General features: G+C 36.2%; 1 protein-coding gene across 7 annotated transcripts in view; it reads left to right on the top strand.

The window, feature by feature from the left end:
• PARD3B (par-3 family cell polarity regulator beta) overlaps positions 1-14244 on the top strand; it is a 1152086-nt gene that overhangs the window by 708937 nt on the left and 428905 nt on the right. The window lies entirely within an intron of this gene.

A 14244-nucleotide genomic window follows, 5' to 3' on the forward strand; every position in this document is an offset into this window, starting at 1 on the left:
GATCTTCCAGACCCAGGGATCGAACCTGGGTCTCCCGCATTGTAGGCAGACGCTTTACCGTCTGAGCCACCAGGGAAGATACCTTAGAATAGGGTGCTAGTGCAAAATAAATTCTCAGCAGCATATTCACTGATTCCTGAATGCTCAGAGACCAAGCCCTGCCAACCCCTGTCCCCCCCGCCACCCCGAGGCACATTACATATTTCATTAGTAGCACCAAGAAAATAGAATAATCAAAACTGCGTGTTCCATGAAACAATCTGATAAATAGTGCTTATCTGTTACTCATTTACAAGAGTTCAGAAAAATGTTCAGTCATGATGAAACAAGAAAAATTGATTCTGTTTTCTGTAAATGAACTAGATCACTAGGATACATTTGTTCTAATCATCTATAGCAAGAGACTGATAGAAACCTTAATAAGGAAGCTGTCTTGAGCACTGGTACAAAAGGGGTATTTTCTCTCAAGTGTGAACCCCTGACAGACCAAAGGAATAATGCGTGACAGTGTCATAGGTTATTACTAATTATGAAAGGAGCAATTTGTTTTTATAGAGTGCTTGATAAATATTTCCTGTTCTGTCTTCCCAATTTCTCTATAAAGAAGATGAATGGATAAAAACTGCTCTTAATTTGGGATAAGAAATATATGGCTGTTTTCCTCACTTAGTTTAAAAAAAAAAAAAAAAAAAAGGCCAGCAGTACGGTTGTTAAAAGTCTCTGCAAAAAAAAAAAAAAAAAAAGCAGCCATTTATAAAAAAAAAAAAAAAAGGTATCAGATCTATAAAAATAAAACCTAAACCATGTCCAGAGACTGTATTTCTGTTTAATTTTTTTTGTTACTGAAAGCTTTGTTTTTAAACAGTTTTCTCTTTTAGATTGAAATAGCCCTTGCAAAATATGAAGTTAGCAGTCACCCATTGCATTTTGGTGTACTTATCCCATACATGACAATAATGTTCGTTCAATTTTACATAAGTAGGGCAAAGGTCATGAGTTATTTTCTTCAGGACACGGGTATCAAATTAAAGGCATTGACTTCAATGCAGTATACAGCACAAGTGGCAAACTATGCTATGAAAACATTTTTAAACTAATTATGAACGTTTGGTCCCTTCCAGGAAATGCCAAATCAAAGCTAACAGTCTCTCGGCGAGCTCTGAGGTCAATATTCTAGGGCCATTCTGAACCCCTATTCCCAGAACAATTGAGTGAGCTCAATAAATATGAGATTTTTCTCAATGAATAAACTTAGATGATACCAGAAAGGTAAACATTTGAAAGTGCCTTCCTTGTTTGATTAGATGAAAAAGATACTGTAAGTAGTTTAGCTTTCCATATATAGCACTGGGCCAATGTAAAGAATTAATGTATTTGCTAAAAAGGTTGGTGACTGTACTTAGAGGGATAATCCTCCAAGCAGGGTCAAGATCCATTCTTCAATTTTTCTTTTTTTTTTTTTTTTTAAATTGAGGTATTTAGGCTGAATAGCAAATTAGTGCTATTTGATTATCTTTGACCTAGAAAAACAGCAATTTTATATGATTCAAAATAGAAGAAGATAAACCTCCTACTTATTGCATAATTTATGTTGAATATTCCTCCTTTAGAAAATCGTCAAACTTCTTCAAAGATTAATAGACCTCATTATACCTTCCTTGTTTTTGTTTCTTTCATTTTTGCTACTGACTCTAAGCCAGTTTTTTAATTTGCATATTATGTTCAAATTATTTTAAAGGTGAATGAGTTCCATTTGTTTATTTTCACTTATGTTTTTAAAGACAGTTCTTACTGTGAAAAATGAAACCACCTCATTCCCATCTCTTTCATTTTTCACAAGATACAAACATATTTTAAAATACTTTGCTACCTATTTACCATCCATCCATGTTCAAACATCTCTGTCACACACTGTGTTTCTTTATACTAATTGTATAGTGTTATGTTATATGAAGGACTCTTACTTTTCCCTTTTTGATTAAATTTGGGCTTAATTTATAGTTGGGATTTCTGGTTTGGGTGAGCGGGCTTGGTCCATTTGAATTTCTTATTCTGTGATTCGTTTATTCATATTCTTTGCCAAAAATGTTTGCATTTGTTAATTTTTTTCATCTTTTAGAATATCATTATATATGTTGTAAATAACTTTTTGCAATCTATTATTCATCTCTTAGTTTGATCATGGTATCCTTTACTATAAAAGATGTTTTAGTCTTATAGAGTCAGACACTGAGCGACTTCACTTTCACGCATTGGAGATGGAAATGGCAACCCACTCCAGTGTCCTTGCCTGGAGAATCCCAGGGACAGGGGAGCCTGGTGGGCTGCTGTCTATGGGGTCGCACAGAGTCGGACACGACTGAAGCGACATAGCAGCAGCAGCAGCAGCAGCAGTCTTATTGTCAGATAATTCCATCTTTTCCTTCATGACTGGTTTTATTTATATTATTTATTTTCTTGTACTTTTAAAGGCTTGGGTCTTCTAATGTTTAGCAATAATATGCTTTTATTCATCATTTGTGAAGTGGGAAATATTTTCTCAATGTAAATAGGCAAGTTATTCATAACGTTTATTGAGTTTTGCATTCTCCTCCCATTAATTTGGAATGCAGTCATGTTGAATTACTAAATTCCCTTCCCTTCTTAGGATGACTTCCGAGTGCTTTTCTACTGATGTATTGGTCTGTTCCATGCCAGAGTCATCCCGTGTCAGTTGTCACCCTATTACATTGTATTTTGATAACTTACAGAGCAAGCTTCCCTCTGTTTTCTCTTCTTTTGTAAAATTACTTTGGCTCTTCATATGCTTTATTCTCCTACATGAACCCTAGATCAGCTCATTAAAAAATTAAATGGGAATGCTTCTATTGTGTTTGTGTGCCCATTAATTATGAAGTTTGCCATTGGTTCCTGATAGAAATGTTTTTATCAGTTTAAATCTTTCTTTGTATTCCTGGCTTCTTGAAAAGTTCTTTATTTGCTCACTTTGTTTAATCAGGAATGGATATTGAATTTTATTAAGTGATTTTAAGGATCTATACAGGATGATTGTGTGTAGTTTGTTCTTTATTACTATAGTGAGTTATAATAATAGATTTCCCAATATTAAATCTTTGATTTTTCTGAATGACTCTACATTTTACTCTGCATTTAAAGAAGATAGAAATGAGTAACACATTTTCTCTATGTGATCTAAAAGGTAGGTGTAAGACCCTGATTATAGTTTTATTCGGTGATATTAATTCCTATATACTTAAAGGTATAGATTTTTTTTTTTTTTTTGAGGCCATTCTGCCTCAGTATTTGTGGATACTTTTGCTGGCATGAATGTGGCCACATTTAAGTCAGATCAGAAATGATTCAAATGATGAATAAAAGGAATTTATTTTTAAGTAATTAGTTGTAACTATGCTTATTCAAAGGGGTTAGGGTGTCATTTTCTGGGTTTTCCAGAAAATCAATCTTTTCCTACTAATTGTAGACTTTCCTCTATTTATTTAAATTACCAGAATTACTGTGTTCAGTCTGGATCCCTTTAATTTGTTCATAATTGAGCTTGTGTGGGTGTTGAGTTAGAAGCTCTCAGGAGCTGAATAACACAGCTGCCTCTTTGGCCTTTGGCATAGGGTTTTCCCCCAAAGAGCTGCCCTCATTGGCAGTGTGCCAGAGAGTCATAGTCAAAGACTTTTTGATGAAGTACAAACATCTTTCACATCCAGGCCTGGTGTTTTATGACCCTGTAATAGTTTTGAAGAATTAGTCTAAATTATTCAAGGAACGGCTCTTCAGTATTTTGGTCCACTCCCTGACCTACTCTACAGCCCCATTCAAAGTTAAGTTTAAAATGCTATTTCCCACAAGATTTTCTTTTTCCTGAGCATTTTCTCTCCTGTTTCAAATTGGCCTCCTCCTCCCATTTCAGAAGGGTGTTCTGTAACACAGTAAGAGGAAGGCTGAGGGCAGTGCAGATGGAAGATACTGACCAGCTGTCCTGCCTCTGTTCAATGAGAGGAAATGAGCTTCAAGTGATGCATGAGGCATTCAAATGAAATTTTAGGAAGTTTCCTGACAATGAAGGTTGTTAACATTCCATGTCTCACAGTCTCTTAAAACAGTGCATGTGTCTTGAATGACTATCCCTAAAATCAACACTATAGATAAATCGGCTGATTTTCTTTCTAGATCTGTGATTTAGCAATTTAATTTTCTGTTAGTTGCTTGCTGGAAATTTGTATTAAGGTAGAAGTACTGGTAGACATTCACAGTCAAAGTAAATTCTTAATCGACTGATTTCTCAAATCAACAAAAGATTTGGGTCAACCTTTGAATATAACCCTTGCATAAACATCACACATTCCTCTCAGAGAACAGTCAGGTATCTCTAATATCCAATGGAAAAGGGGCATGAAAAAAGTTAATTAAACCCATTCCGCTGTTCTAATACTTTCTTTTTAATTTTTTTGTACATTAAGGAACTTCATATGCATTCCCAGAAATAAGACAAAAATCCTGAACATTGAATATATAGAAGAATTTTCATAAAACTACACTCTGATAATTGAGGCTGATTTATTAATTAATATATATCATATAATACCATATGATATTTTAATATTTTTAATGTTTTATTTATATCTATGGATCTTCTTTATTGTGCATCAATAAGTGACACCTCTGAATCTGGTGAAAGCTGAATTGAGTACCACTATTTAAAATATAACTTTGACTTATTAAACAACAACAACCACCTGGTTGGTAAAGAAAAATTAATGGTAATACTAAAAGAATCTCCTATCTCTAATAGATGAGGAAGAGCTCAAGGACATAATCAGATATATTCCCTAAGCTTTAGGAAGTCAAAATGAAGCAATTACAGAGAATATTTGCTCATTCATTGCACAGATGTTTCTTGAGCGCCTACTGTGTGCCAGGAAGTGCATTAAATACTGAGGATTCGGCAGTGAGAAAAATGGAACTTGATGTGGGCACCTACATGAAAACCCTAACAAGAAAGGGAAACTGAAGAGTGGAGATTCCCAGAAAGAAGCACTGACATGATGATGATGACTTATCTCAGGGAGAAGAAATGGGAGAGGCACCTGAAGCGCTCTTGCGGCTGCTCTAAGAGCTAACTGAAAGCCTTGGCCAGGTGGAGAAGAGAAAAGTGAAAAAGCAAAAGTCACTCAGTTGTGTCCGACTCTTTGTGACTGTATAGAAGAAGACTGTATAGTCCATGGAATTCTCCAGGCCAGAATACTGGAGTGATAGCCTTTCCCTTCTCCAGAGGATCTCCCCAACCCAGGGATCGAACCCAGGTCTCCCACATTGCAGGCAGATTCTTTACCAGCTGAACCACAAGGGAAGCCCAGAGAAGAGAAAGAGAGAAGCAAATGGTATGGGGGAAAAAAAAAAAGTGACAACAGTCTTAAAAGAAGCAATGTAGAAAGAGCTAAAGAGCTGCACACAATGAGGCTTGCAAAACCTTTAGGAGTTAGACAGTCAAGCTGTTTTAGAACATGAAAAAGAAAGTGTGGTGGCCCATTGTTTAGAGCAGGTAACAGCTGTCAGGTAGAAAGCAGAGCTACCCAGTTCCTGTGTTAATTTTATCTTCATGCACCCAGAGAAAGATATTCAAACATAGCTGCCAGCACGCAGGAGTCTGGATGGTTTGCATCCCTGTGCACTAAGGGGATTGCGATTATACAGCCACCGTCCCTTATCATTAGAAATGAAGAGTGGGCCTCACACTGGAGGGCAGGAAGCAAATTACCGATTTTCGACAAAGATGATGAATTCCAGAAACAACTGGTGGAACTAGTGATCTCAATGCTAATTCTCGGAGGAATTCTCTTTGTAAAACAAAAAGAAAAAAAAAGAAGTGGCCGTTAGCCACCTGCAGAGGAGTCTCTGAAGCAACTGGTGTCTCCTTTCCCTTTTGATGGGAATTCTAGATTGATAATCATGGAAATAGTAGAAATACAGTTTACATTAATTTTAGTAAAGGTATTTCCATTTGTTTTTTGATTGAGACTTTTACCAAATTACACACAAAGGTAATAGCATTAGGATGCCCCCTTCCCAAAATGTGCTAAGTAAGACTCATTGTCACTCTGAAAGGAATTAAATAATGTATACTGTAAGACTCTGTACTTGGCCCTTCTTGTTATATTCTAACAAAACAACAGAATTTGATGAAGATTGAGTAGATACAACTTGGATGAAGACATGAAAGGCATTCTTAACAAATTGTTAATAAATGTTATCTCAGAGAATTAAGTAATATGTTAGATTGACAGAATTAGCATTCAAGTGATTTATTTAGAATTGAAGAAGATGGAATTTATCTAATAATGATTAATTAATTGAATAGGCATTATTGGATACTTTCTCTGTGCCAGGCAATAGCTAGGTGAAGACGATTAAGTCTCTACTCTTATGGTATTGTCATTCTTGTTGGGTAAATAGATGATAAAGTTGCATAGCAGTAAATAATAAAATTTCAGATAGAGATGATTTCTCTGAAGCCAAATTCAGGTACTGATGAAGACTGAGGAGAGAGAAGCCTATTTTAGACACAGTGGTGAAAGATAAAGGCAATGTCCTGAAGTTGGGTTAAAAGAAATCAGCTGTACAAGTGTAGAGTTTAGGAGACCTGGAATAATAACAGTTACTGAAGATGTTTCTGGATTTTGTCTCTTACCGGACATGACCACCTCCAAAGCTCCTTCCATGTTATCAGGTCAAGGACAATTGTAGATCCACTATACACCGGCTTAGCCATAACCCACCTAGAGTGCTGTATTTAATTCTGGCAACAATATTTTAATAGAGACAAAAACAGTGTAGAACACATCCAGATACTGATGAGAGGCCTCAAAACCATGTCGGATGAAAAATAGTTGAAATAAATAAAAATACTTTGCCTGAAAGGTAGGTGACTTAAGAGACATACGAGAACTCTCCTTAGATATTTTCATGGCTAACATTGAAAAAACTCAAATCTGTTTAAAATTTGAATCTGCCCCCGAAATGTATCAAGCAATGATAGCGACAATCAGAAGATACATCAAGTTTACAAGCTTTGAAATCTAGAAAGCTAATAATGATGGAAAATTAATTCTGGTTTGTGGCATGTTTGGTATGCAAGGAAAGAATAGATATTTAAATTGAAATGACTCACAAAGACTGAGAAGCAAAATTCATCAGGAAAATGGAAAAGGAGTCTATGTATTTTTCATTTTTAGATAAAAGTTTTTTTTGTTTGTTTAAAGTTAGTCTACCTTAATATGTTTATATAATTAAAGTAACCACACAGGTTATAACTAAAGTAGGGTGACTAGATGAAAACAAGCTAAACGAGTTTAGAGAAATTATGTATCAGAACTCAGGCTGAATTCTTCTCTGATGAAAAAAGAGAAATCGGTAAAATTTTGAATAACTGACCTTGCACATCCAAACACAGGCCTCTTTCAAAACATTAAGGAAAACCAACATTTATTGACTAAAACAAATAAGTAAATTTTAGACAATTGCACATTTAAAACTGAAAATAAATTATGGAATAGTGTAAATATTAACTAAATTATAGTGATATAGATCAATTTTCTTTACCTTTAACTAGATCATTATATTGGATGTAGCAGAATAATGCAGAGTCTGTTTGAAATTAATTAGAAAAACGATTGCAGTTGGAAGTAAAGGTACAAAAATGCTTCTCTCTGTAAAGGACCTTTTTTCTTGCCCTGTAATTCCATAGATAGCTCTTCTTAAATTGAAGTGGTTAATTTACAATGTTGTACTAGTTTCAAGGGTATAGCGGAGTAATTCAGTTATATATAGACACATATATATTCTTTTACAGATTCTTTTCCATATGGATTCTTTTTTTCCTGCATTTTAAATTTATGATTCCTAAGAAATATGTTTTCAAGAACTGCATTTTCAAGACAAATTTGATTTCATGTTCATTATTACTATTAACTGGAAAAGGATGTCTTTTGTGTAGAAATTGTATGTGTATACTACTTTGTATGTTGTAGGCTTGTCTGGAAGTTGGGGCACTTTCCACAACTTTCCATTCTCATACTCTGTCTGATGAATGAATGCTGGTGAATACCTTAAACACAGTTGCTCTTATTTACCATTTATTGAATGAATAAGAGGCACAACTCTCTCATAATTCCCCATCTGGGAAAGAAAACCAGCCTTCAAAGCAAAGACCATCCGTTTTATATAAAAACAGTTAACATAGTGCCTAGAAAATGAGACATTCAGTGATGTTATTAGTCATAGCAGCAGTCATGGAGAGGGTAATGTTGGTAGTGGGATTAGAGGTGAGCCTCTTCATCTTCTATACATATTTTTTGTAATTGGTGACTCACTTCAGCTCTCAATATAAGTAAATTCTCCACAAGTCAATATTGTGAAATACTGCAGGAAAGGGTGTATATAATCTTGTATATAGATTCTTAATTCAATCTTTGAATCACACATGGTTTCAATTATTACCATGGTTTTTCACTAAGATTAGGTTTTCTTAAGCTGTGGTATTGTGTAATAGCATATATAGATAGAATAAAAATCTAGTGTCAGAAAGAGAAACCCATGGCTCTGTTTTCCCACAAGAAATATGAAGAAAACTATAAAATTTGTAAATGTTTCTAAATGAACCTTAACCAATGACGTTAGGCCAATAACAAACCCATGTAGATCATTCTTACATTAGACTCTGTATATTTAGAGCATTATTTATGCTCTGATGGGAAATCCTGATCAGTGTAGAAACTGCCTCATCCTTTAGACCTGAAATATTCTGTATGTATGTGAAAGTCATTCAGTTGCGTCCAACTCCTTGCAACCCTATGGACTTTTCCAGGCAAAAATACTGGAGTGGGTTGCCATTTCATTCTCTAGGGGATCTTTTAAACCCAGGGATCGAACCCAAGTCTCCTGCATTGCGGGTAGATCCTTTACTAACTGAGCCACAAGGGAAGCCCAAGAATACCAGAGTGGGTAGCCTATCCCTTCGCCAGGAGATCTTCCTGACCCAGGAATTAAACTGGGATCTCCTGCATTGCAGGCAGATTCTTTACCAGCTGAACTTCCAGGGAACTACCTTCAAAAGGTAGCTACCCTCCTACCATAAGTGAGGAAACTGAGGCGTTCATGCTAAGTCACTTCAGTCATGTCCAACTTTTTGCAACCCTATGGACTGTAGCCCACCAGGCTCCTCTGTCCATGGGATTTTTCAGGCAAGAAACTGGAGTGGGTTGCTACTCCCTTCTCCAGGGGACCTTCCCGACCCAGGAATCGAACCCAGGCCTCTTACATTTTCTGCATTAGCAGATGGATTCTTTACCACTAGCACCTTCTGGGCCAATCTTAAAAATTGGATTAGTACATGAAGTACTTTCTTTATATTTTGCTCCTCAGTTGAGGCTCTACATCTCAGATACTAAGCATTTTAAATAAGGCCAAATATAAACCTTTCTTTCCCACTTGCTTTTGTTTTCTAAACCATTGTTCACATTTAAATGAAATTCTGTGTTCCTTTTTAAAAGAACTTTTGTACTAATATAAGAGCATCTTCTTAAACTATGAAGCCAAGGAAGCTGTTCAAGGCTAAATGAAATACTTACATTTTCTTTGCAAATATAGACTATTTTAGTTGTTTTGAAGTGAGAGTTCCATTATCCAAAAATATATATATATCAGTATATAAATATAGCATAATAAAATATATGATATAATAAGTACATGTTAATGAAGTTCAACAGTTTTATAGTTGTCTCTTCCAAATGGTATTATATTTAGATAAATGTAATATTCGTGATATATATAATGATAAATAGTTGTTATTGGCAATACTTTATACATAGATTAAAACTACTGTAGGAAGGTACAGCTATCTCATTTTTAAGTCAGAAGTTTCAGTTTGTTCTTTAAAAAGTGAAACTTCTTGGTCTTGCTTATTTCTTTTCTTACACATAGATATTCATATTTTTATATTTCAGTTTTTCCCTAAAGTGATTGTACTCAGCATATGCTTTTAAATGTGGGTCCTATAAGAATAATCTAGCTTAAATATTATTCTCTGTGTCTTTGCTTCTATTATATCTTTTAATTTTAAAGCTTGCTCTTGAGTAAATGTAGCCTGATTTATTTGCCTAATATTGTTTCATTTGGTCACAAGAGTTGTTTCTAATTTTTTGCTCTTATAAATGGCAATGCATTGACCCTACCACTGCATAAACCTTTGTAAGCAATCACAATTGTTTTATCATTGTAAATTTTGATATATATAGTCCTTTGGCCAAATTTGTATAAAGATTTAAGGTTTTTTGGTATATGTGACCAGCTACCCTCCAGAAAGGAAATTTCACTCTTCCCAGCTGTACATGAAAGAATCTGAGTATCATCATTTTTATTTCATTTGCCAATTTTGTAGGCTCAACAGGAGTATTTTTATTTCACTTTTAAAATTACCACTGTGGCTAAACATTTTTCACAGATTTATTTATTGGGATATTTTCTATTGTGAATTATCTGAGCATTTCCTATGTAAGACTGAAAATTTCTGAATTAAATATCACTTTTTGGAAGTAAAATGTTATTCTACATTAAAGGTCAAATCTCAATTCTTGCTTGAGGCAGGAAATAGATATTTTGCTTTTACTTCCCTAAAGCTAAGAATGTTTCTCACTCCAAAGTACATATTAATTACTGCATGTGTATCTTTCATTGAAAGATTAGAAAATATCTAGATAAACATAAATCAGAGGCAGAGTCAGAACTTGGACTTAATTATGAGAAGAACCAATTAATCTAGGGTTTGTCAGCTAATCTTACTAAAATAATTTATTTTCAGCTCTTCACTGGAACACTAAAACTGCTATACCTTGTATATAGTAGCTTTGGATGCTTTAGAAATCATTAGTACAAGGGTTGTGTCACCAGAAACACCTATTGTGTTTTTATAAGACGGAGAAGTTATCCCGGAGAAGGCAATGGCACCCCACTCCAGTACTCTTGCCTGGAAAATTCCATGGACGGAGGAGCCTGGTGGGCTGCAGTCCATGGGGTCGCTGGAGTCGGACATAACTGAGCGACTTCGCTTTCACTTTTCACTTTCACGCATTAGAGAAGGACATGGCAACCCACTCCAGTGTTCTTGCCTGGAGAATCCCAGGGACGGGAAGCCTGGTGGGCTGCTGTCTGTGGGGTCACACAGAGTCGGACACAACTGAAGCGACGTAGCAGCAGCAGCAGCAGAAGTTATCCAGTGCTTGAAAATATAATTTCAGTCCCATGAAAAATTTACCCATCCATCTCTTCCTTCCTTCAACAAATATTTATCAAGTGCTTTCTCTGTCCCTGGCTTCCCTGGTGGCTCAGAAGTTAAAGCATCTTCCTGCAATGCGGGAGACCCGGGTTCAATCCCTGGGTTGGGAAGATCCTCTGGAGAAGGAAATGGTAACCCACTCCAGTATTCTTGCCTGGAGAATCCTATGGATGGAGGAGCCTGGTGGGCTACATTTAATCCACGGGATCACAAAGAGTCAGATACGACTGAGCGACTTCACCTTCACTTTCTTTTCTCTGTGCCACGTACTATACTAAATAATTGAGACTTATCAATGACAACAGACAACAATATCTTATTTCTGTAGATTACCCTTAGAGAAAATAGTCTCATGAACAAAGTTTGAGAGATTAAGGATATAAACAGTAATAATAAGTGAACATGGGCTTCCCAGGTGGCACTAATGTTAAAGAACCTGCCTGCCAATGCAGGAGACTTAAGAGACATAGGTTTGATCCCTGGGTCAGGAAGATCCCCTGGAGGAGGGCATGGCAACCCACTTCAGTATTCTTCCCTGTAGAATCCCATGGACAGAGGAGCCTGGAGGGCTACAGCCTATAGGGTTGCAAAGAGTCAGACATGATTGAAGAAACTTAGCATGCAAACACGGTAAGTGAATATACACCAGAAAGATATACAGTATAAAAACATAGACATCTACAAATTGTGGAGAGAAGGAACATGACTGGAAAGGCTAATGTTTCAATCCCCACTTGGTTTCTAGTGTTCATAAGAAAAGGTTACTAGGAGCTCTACCCAATGAAAGTATTAAAATTAAAGCAAAAATTGAAATAGAGATCAAATTGAAAATTGACTAATCATGAGTGATGATTTCAAGCGAGCTGAAAATAGCTAATCTACTCTCTGCTGATCAAAGAACTAACGGACATAATCCCCAAGCACATTAGAATTGTCCTGAAAGAACTGTGAAACCTGCAAAGGTTCCAGCTGATGGGTTAAAAGTAGAACAAGAGTATACTGAGGAATTGGAAAACATTTAGCCCTTTTTCTAAATTTGGAAAGAAATATAGTAGTGCCCAAATTGAGTGAAAAATTAGTTACAGCAAAGATTTCCTATTTCCCGCTTTCATGAATCAGTAGATTCCAGGTAAATAATCTTAGTACTTTCTGTTTTTCTTCCCCCTGTAGAGGAAAATCTTTAGTGGAAAGGTCCTCGAACTATAGACAAATAATGAAGCCATATTAAAGGTTAAAGAATGTGTTTGTCAATATAAAAATAAGTGAACATAAAATTTAATTGAAACTGGATAGGTTGAATGTCTTAGTAGTGACTTGAATGATATATTAAAGAATGGTCAAACAGGTTTAGAAAATTCTGAGTTAAGCAGCTTTCTAAAATACACAATTGTTCACAACCTTAATGTGATTGATACACATTGCCGGGCACTGAAGGGTCCCCACAAGTCTTCCGTGGTAACTCAGATGGTAAAGAATCTGCCTGCAATGTGGGAGACTCGAGTTTGATTCTTGGGTTGGGAAGATCCCCTGGAGAAGGGAATAGCAGCCCATTCCAGTGTTCTTGCCTGGAGAATTCCATGGACAGAGGAGCCTGGAGAGCTACAGTCCATTGGGTCACAAAGAATCGTATATGACTGAGTGACTAACATACACACACACACACACACACACACACACACCCCTTCAAGATTTAATAATGTGCAGCATCTTCCAAACTCATTTGATCACAGAAACCTTGAGTACAGAGCATCTCACAGGACTAGATCTCTGACTAATGTTCTTTGGCAGAAGAGTTGTGTTTCTGAGGTTGAAAGGTGATGTGCAAGACCCAGAGTAGGGTGAGGAAAGAAAGAATTGCCAACAAGCTGGGACATGTGATCAGTGCTGTGAATCAGTATGCAATCTAGGAGAGAATCTCCAGGGTAGAGTGTGTCTTCAGTCACTAAGTAAGCAGGAATTAACTGCAGAGCAGCATGAAAGAACAAGGCTATAACTAAGCATGAATTAATAATGGATTGTGATAACAGAATGTGGCTGACTGCATGCAATGTACCTCAGAAGGAATAACACAGGTTTGGTAAAATAACATCTCATACATTGCTAGATGCCTATCTATCCAGTTGCCAGAAGGTGTTGACTTTCCTTTACTCCTAGTAGAAAGACCACATTCTTCAGCCTGATATTCAGGGTTGTGATTAATACCTATTAATCTAGAATATAAAGACAAAAAAAGAAAACAGTAATATCTGTAATGGTAATGGTAGTAACTAATGTTTTCGAGTACTTGCTGTATGCAAGGCATGTTTTTTTTTTTTCATGGCAGTTCTATAGCCATTTTACAGATGAGTGTAACAGGCCTTAGAGTGATCAACTTCTGTAAGGTGTCACAGCTGGTAAGCAATGAAGCCAGGATTTGAACTCAGTCACACTTAACTTGGATGCCTGGGCTCTAAACCATTAGGCCTTTCTTTGCAAGTGAGACTTATTAATTTTCCATTCTCAACTCTAAAAATAGAAGACCCATCATTCTTTCTTCTTTCCTACTTAAAATTTAACTTTCATTCAGGACCCACTCAACTCTTGCCTGCTCCAGAGAGCTGTCATTTTTTTTCCCCTAACTCTTTCTCTGAGTTCTTAAAGCAATTACTTTTGGTATCACCAGTTTTAGCACAGAATCATATACCCTTTTGGGTACCTACTGAGTGAGAACTTTTTCCCACTCTAATCAAATTGCAAGCCTTTGCAGGGTCATACCTTATACATCTTTGGCTTCCTCCTCACCACTTAGAATGTGTAGGTGTGGAGTAAATCCAAGATGGATGATGTAGATGGATAGCATTAGAGAAATCTGGCTGCGACCTCAGAAACACATTGATCTCCATGATTGATTTGCCTGATCTTAC

The sequence above is a fragment of the Bubalus bubalis genome, chromosome 2 (genome assembly GCF_019923935.1).
Source record: "Bubalus bubalis isolate 160015118507 breed Murrah chromosome 2, NDDB_SH_1, whole genome shotgun sequence".
Taxonomy (NCBI): domain Eukaryota; kingdom Metazoa; phylum Chordata; class Mammalia; order Artiodactyla; family Bovidae; genus Bubalus; species Bubalus bubalis.